The 7,692-nt window shown below is 36.3% G+C and overlaps 1 long non-coding RNA gene across 1 annotated transcript; it reads right to left on the reverse strand.

The window, feature by feature from the left end:
• Positions 1-4,133: 4,133 nt before the first annotated feature.
• LOC122001190 lies at positions 4,134-5,198 on the reverse strand. Its single transcript, XR_006117295.1, has 2 exons — positions 5,155-5,198; positions 4,134-4,372 (listed from the first exon to the last, which is right to left on the reverse strand). It is a non-coding gene; the product is annotated as an uncharacterized LOC122001190 (long non-coding RNA).
• Between the last annotated feature and the right edge of the window lie 2,494 nt (positions 5,199-7,692).

Consider the following 7,692-nt stretch of genomic DNA (forward strand, 5'->3'; position numbering starts at 1 on the left):
CAAAGGTGACTCATTTTAGGGTAAAAATAGCTCTTTTGTGTGAAAAATTGGAGGGATCAACGGAATTACCATGGCTAAGAATGAAACCTCCAAGAAAGCGAGGCTGAATGGCGAAGTCTTTGAGGTTCAAATTCAATGCTTGGATTTCTCTATCGAGACCAAAATGGTCGAACAACCTACAGATAATAGAACGAAAGGGGAAGCATGATGTCAGGGCGAGAACTAGTAGATTGCGGCAATGCAAGATGAGATCAAATGGTGTGCATGTGCCGGTGGAATCCTTTTTGGCCCCTGCAACGTGAAGGAAAACGACATGCATGCTGCGGTCGGGGAGCGAGGAGGGCGAGCTGTAATGCCCGCCCTCCCTGCTACCCAAAGGGACGGGGCTACTGACTTACTTAACTATTCCCGGATACATACATATTCAAAAATTTCTTTCTTATAACATAAAGCAGCGGAAATGTCATAGAGTTATTCTGGAATGTAACATAAATACAACGGTTCATGTCAACATAACAAAATATTATAGCAGGTCTTATTTGTTTCAGCCGAGCCACTGCCACACACACCTCCTTGCCTCTCCTGCAGCACCCTTAAGTCATCCACCCGTTGCCTTTATCTGCGGTACAAGGAAGTAAGCTATGAGCACACGAGCTCAGTAAGATTCTTTCCTACTCACAAAAATCCGTAACTCAAGTAAAATCATACTAGCAGATCATCAATGAACAAATAACATAATCATCAATATGTGAGCATAGTTTCTTATCATAACATATCATTATGAATCATGTTTCCAACATGTCATAAACAAAGGAATCATATGAGATAAATCATGAGAAGCATAACATATCATGAAACATAGAAAGAAACATATCATATATGAATGGGTGCATTATGCAAAATGTCTTTTTAAAACATATGTCATGTCGAGTGCGAAATGTCTTTATACATATCTTTTAATACTTGAACATAATATCATCATCATGAGGGCCCAGCTTGTACCACATATATACGTAAATGCGCGCAATCCCTAGAACAGGGTAGCTAGCCCCGAACATACTAGGGATCTAGACCCGTTCATAGTCCGTCGGTCTAGGGGCGTACTAAGGAGTCCAACCCTTTTTACTAGACCCGTTCATAGTCCGTCGGTCTAGGGGCGCTTATGGAGCTCACCCTTGATACAAGCCATACAAAGTAAAGTACATGTCATGCATATCATATCATCATAATTGTCATATCATATCATCATAAGTGTCATATCATATCATCATAAATGTCATATCATATCATCATAAATGTCATGCTCTTGTCTTAACATAAAGAGTGCTCTTAATCTCAACTTAAGGGAAGCAACTCCTTGCCATTTCTTATCATATCATAAGGCATGCATTCTTGGCACATGGCCATCATATAAAACCATTATCATGCTTGGTTCATAAGCTTACATGGATGAGCATGCAACACATTGAAATCATACATACTTGAGTACATAATCATCATAAGGATCATCTCATGCATTATTCATAACATAAATAATCAACATGTTACTGATTTTATCATAAGCATGCATACTTAAACATAAAACATATCATAAACAAATTCATGGCTTGCTAAGTTTAGGTTTAAAACCTTCTTGAATTCTAAGTTATAGTCATGGCCGAAAGTTCATAACAAAAGAATACTCCTAAGCCACATACAACATGAATACCTAGCAAATCTCATAACATATCATAAGAAGTCTAGGAACATACTAAATTAGGTTTTGAGTTTCATGAATCCTAACATCTTATCATAGCCGAAACATCATGTAACAAGAAGTAAACTTCTAAGCAACACATGAACATAAATACTTAGCCAAGTTGCTAACATATCATAAGGAAGTCTATGAGCATGCTAGATTAGGTTTTGAGCTTTATGAAACTCTAATTCTTATCATGGCCGAAACTTCATAAGCCAAGGAGATACACTTCTAAACAACATGTAGCATGAATACCTAGCTAATTCCATCATGTATCATAAAGAAGTCTATAAGCACACTAAATTAGGTTTGGAGCTTCATGAACCCTAAGGATTCATCATGGCCGAAACTCCATCATGTAGGAAAGGAACTTCTAAGCAACATATAAGTACAAGTTTCTATCCCATTTTATAACATACTAACTTAGGTTTTGGGCTTCATGAACCCTAAAATTTATCATAGCCGAAACATCATGCAATAAGAAGTAGACTTCTAATAAATCTCTTAACATGAATACTTAGCCAATTTGATAATATATCACAATGAAGCCTATGAACATGCTAAATTAGGTTTAGAGCTTTATGAAACCCTAAATCACTATCTTGGCCGAAACTTCACAACTAAGAAATAAACTTATGAACAACATGTAAACATAAATCTTTTTAGTAAATTTCATAACATATCACATGGAGGTCTATGATCATACTAAATTAGGTTTTGAGTTTCATGAACCCTAATATTTCCATCATGGCCGAAACTTCCTTCAAGCAAGAACATAAGTTCTAGATAACATATGAACATGAATCTCTAGCAATTTCATAACACATAAATCTATGAGCAAGTTAGATTAAGTTTTAAACCTCATGAACCCTAATTTTTTTATCATGGCCGAAACTTTCTTCAAGCAAGAACATAGATTCTAGATAACAAATGAACATGAATCTCTAGCAAATTTCATATCACAATCATAAATGAATCTATGAGCAAGTTAGATTAGGTTTTAAGCCTCATGAAACCTATATTCCTATCTTGGCCGAAACTTTCTTCAAGCAAGAACATAAATTCTAGATAACATATGAACATGAATCTCTAGCAAATTTCATATCACATCACAAATGAATCTATGAGCAAGTTAGATTAGGTTTTAAGCCTCATGAACCCTATATTCCTATCTTGACCGAAACTTTCTTCAAGCAAGAACATAAATTCTAGATAACATATGAACATGAATCTCTAGCAAATTTCATATCACATCATAAATGAATCTATGAGCAAGTTAGATTAGGTTTTAAGCCTCATGAACCCTATATTCCTATCTTGACCGAAACTTATAAAAAGGAGAGAAGGTTAATAAACATCTTAATAAGAAGATCAAGCTTAACAACACACACATAATTTCCTTCCTAACTAAATTTATATCATAACCTATCAAAATTCATAAGCATGGTTTCTTCTCTTCTTTTATTACGAATTCTAAGAGTTCAAATCTTTTGAGAGAACCGTAAGCAACTTGTACCACAGGTGAGGGAATACTTACATCTTTATTTGCTTAAGGAAAGAGGGATCTTGCTTGTGGAGCCTTCCTAGAGAGGGGTCTTCTTTGTTTTTGGGTTTCGGCAAGGAGAGGTGGGGGAGGTTTCTTGGTCACGGTGAGGAAGAGGAGGAAGGAGGAAGGAGGAAGGAGGAAGAGAAGAAAATGAAGTTTCTTCTTAATTTCCCCTTTTATTCATCATGAGAGGAGGAAGGGAAAAATGTATTTTTCCTTCTCCTTTCTTTTATTTCCCCTTAATGAAAAGAGGAAGTAAAATCCTCTTTTCTTTTGAGAGGGAGAAGGCAACTCTAACCTCTCCTTCTCAATGAAGGAAAAATCTCTTTTCTTACCCTTAACTAGATTGTCACCTCTTTCTTTAACAATAATTACTCTTAGTCTATTGGTTAACACATGCATATATCTAGTAAAAGATCCAAGGTTCAAGCCTTGGTCATCTCTCTTTTTGATTCTACTTTTATTTTTATTATTTTTGTTAATTCCACATAAGGCCTATTTTTATTCATGATAAAAATATCTAAAATCTTGCTAAGTGCTCCATGGATGTTACACGAGCATATCCCTTGCTCTTTCCCTCTCTTCCGCCACCTCCTCGGGGTAATTTTGGAAAAAAACTTTGATAATCCTAGAATCATGAAATACCTTAGGCTTATGAGGTTTTCTTATTCCGGGTTGTATTCCCAAATTGCTAACGTGGCGGGAGTCACTCATCATCGAGAATCACTCGTTACCTAAACCAAATAAAATTTTTATTGATAACCTACTGAAACATCCCAAAATTTTGGATCAAGTTTTTTTTTATTTTAAAAACAACCCTCTTGATATCAGCTATGTAGATAACCGTAGTGCAATTACATCAAAATGATCTATCTTACCCAATGTAAATGACAGTATCCCAAACAAGTGTTTAACAAAACAAAGGAACAATGAATTTTCAAATCTCTCCCTAAACAAATGAAGAACCTCTCACAATGGAAAGAGTTTGCTCTGCACTCCTAAATATCCTGACAATGTCATGCGTCCATCTCACCTCCTCGCCTACTCCGTCCACATGCCTTCTGTCACATCCTAGTAGACACCCTCACCTGTAACGTAGGCATCATGAGTCTACGAACCCAGCAAGTACAATCCGATATGAATAGTATGACATCCATAAAATAGCAGGAATAATAACTAGTAGGCATATAATTTATCTCAAATACAGTAAACTGAAGAAAGATATGATATGTAAAAGTTTCTATATAGTTAATAAGGGTGAATATGTCACATATCCGGTAACCACTAATAGAGTCAGTCAACAATCCTATGACCCTAGAGGTATCTCCTAGAGAACATGCAGTCACTTAGCCAAAGCTAACATTAATAAATTAACAGTCAAATTTGGAAGGGCCCTCCCCGGAGATCATCCTGGGGCACCCAACCTGTACGGTCACGACATATGCTCATACTCAACCAATTAGCTACATAAATAACATATCCTATTCGCTTCTTACTCCCCATTACTTGAGAGAAAGCAACCACAGAAGAACAATTAAATTTACATCATTCATTCACATTCTGTCAAGTTCTGTCCAGGGATTCCATTAACAATAGCAAGATGTAGCTTAGCATTTATTAACATTCATCATCTTTCAAATCTACACCTTAATTTTATATTAGTAATCATAATTAACATGTAAGCTAGCAATAACCAGAAGAGCAAGACAACATCAGATTCAATCTAGAAATACCTCAATTCCATAACCGAAAATCGAAATAAGTCACCATAAGAAGCATAACACCAAAGGAAATTGGTTCACCACCTAATCCTTCTTCCGAGCATTATAAAACAAAGTGTTTCAATTTTTCTGAGACATCCAACCCTTACCTCGATGAGTCCACACCAATAATAAAGGATTCACTTGAACCATCCTGGAAAAATTCCAAGCAAGAAATCCTATTACAAACATGAATATCTAAATCCTATGCGGAAACCAGAAATGAAACACGCGATGGTTCAAGCACAAGCAAGAATATCTCATAAGCCTCAATCGCAGCTCATCCGACCGAAAACATCAAGAATCAAAGTCCATACACAGGAAAGAAAAACTACAGAGTGAAAACCAATTAGAATCCATTCCTTAACAAACTGGTTACACAAACTCAAACCAACAGCAACGATGCTGCAATTGCAACCCAAAAGAACACCACAAGACATCAAAATGATCTGAGTTTTGCAAAGCACCCCCCTTCCATCAAGTTCTTCGATATTCTCATGAGCGGCAACAAATCAAAACCCGTAAGAAACCCCATGAAAAACGCAGAAACCTCAAGGGAAAATGAATCATGACCCATAGCAAATACATCACCTTCGATCCAACCTCGAAACCAATCATCAACTCCCAAATCCGCAGTATTTCACCTTCGCAAAAATTGGAAACAAGCCACATCGAACTCAATCGAAAGCTCAAATCCTTGCGGAACTCCAAATAAAGTCATCGTTCGATGAGAACGTCACCAAAATCAATTGCAATCCAAAACAAAACCTCAAAGGAAACACCCACCGAATCAAGCACAGAAACCGCGTGTTACTTCAAGAACATCGCAAGATAAAAATCGAATCGCGAGGTATTCCATCAGCAAATCTCATCTCCTAGGTTCCTATTCTATACCTCACGGATCTCGCACTAACATAAGGAATGAACTTGCCTGTCCTTTCTTCGTTCCACTGCCGGAAGCCCTTGCTCACCCGTTGCATATCGTCGTGTCGCTTGTGCGAAGGTCGCGAGCTTCCTCTTCTGATCGCGATGCCCTCGAAGGAACTGTCCGCCTAGGGTAGCGCCTGGTCGAGTCTCGAGAATCGGTGGTGAGGGCAAAGAGGGAGTCGGCGATTTAGAGGAGGAATTGTGAGGGAGAGAGTGCATTCGGCGAATCAGGTATAGTTTTATACCTAGGTTAATTAAGTCCTAACGCGAGGTCAATTAAATCCTATCCTTAGGCTAATTAGAACAATCACCTCCTAATTAATTGGGAGTTAGTTTTGGCTTTTCTCTTGTTTAACTATTCTATCCCTTTTACAAGTTCATTTAAAATTCTTAAACATTTCTAAAATTCATAAAAAAATTTATAAGTTAATCCCGTAATTAGCATTTGGATGACTTTAGAAAATTTCATAAGTAAATTCCTTAATTATGCTTACGGGACCTTACAATTCTCCCCTCCTATAAAAATTTCGTCCTCGAAATTTGGCTTACTGAATAATTTGGGGTAGCGATTGTGCATATCCAGTTCAGTCTCTCCAGATAGCTTCATCCATCGGTTGATTTTCTTACAAGACCTTTACCATTCTGATCTCCTTGTTCCTCAATGTTTGAACTTGGCGTTCAAAGATTTATTTTGATTCTTCCTCATATGACAAATCTGGTATCCACTGCACAGACTGATGTCCATTATCATGAGTTAGGTTAGGAATATATTTCCTGTGTATGGATATGTGAAACACATTATAAACTCCTACTAAGTTTGGTAGTAAGGCAACTTGATATGCTTGCGTGTCAACTCGTTCCAAAATATTAAAAGGTCCAATATACTTTGGTCCAAGTAACACCTTAATCCAAACATCTAGCACTCAAGTCCACCAAGCTTTGTATCAAGCCCTAGTGAGGTAACTCAATACAAGTCAAACTCTGGAGTCCAGGATTCCATGACTCCAGGATTTCATGACTAAGTTCAACACTCAATCTAAGCCTCTAACTATCAAGTCCATCAACCTCATCTCAAACTCCAATGTAGCAACCTGATCCAAGCCAAGCTCTTGAGTACAGAATCTCAATAATCGTCATATCCACAGCTCAATCCCTCAATCCATTCTAACCATTCTTGAATTAAACTACATTTAACCTTTCAAATAATTAAGCATAATTTATGGAAGTTTATTATTTGTCACACATCAAAACATATTAAACCAGTGATAAATAAAGATATACAAGCATGATCACAATAATTAACAATCAAACATGGTGATCAATACATGTAAGCATTAAAGCAATTTATACATATGCATATCTTTTATATCAAATTCATATTTCGCATTTGAAGAAATATAATAAATGATTGATCAGAAAATGAGAAAATTTTTATATGAGAATGATGAAAATTCTAACATCAATTTTTTTTTCATAAGGCCTTTACCATGCTGATCCCTAGCATTGATGTTTAATCACATAAGCTTTATCCTATTAACAATAATATTTTTTTTTGCCAAAAATCTGTACAAAACCTTACATATTGCCAGAGGGTTAAAATGCATACACTACAAAAGAACACTAATTTAGGGACAAAATTTTAGAACAAAAATAATTCGTCTCAAAATTGGGATAAATTTAGCGACAAAAATAAATATTGACCCAAATTTCCAACGAAATTT

The sequence above is a fragment of the Zingiber officinale genome, chromosome 7A, assembly GCF_018446385.1.
Source record: "Zingiber officinale cultivar Zhangliang chromosome 7A, Zo_v1.1, whole genome shotgun sequence".
Taxonomy (NCBI): Eukaryota; Viridiplantae; Streptophyta; class Magnoliopsida; order Zingiberales; family Zingiberaceae; genus Zingiber; species Zingiber officinale.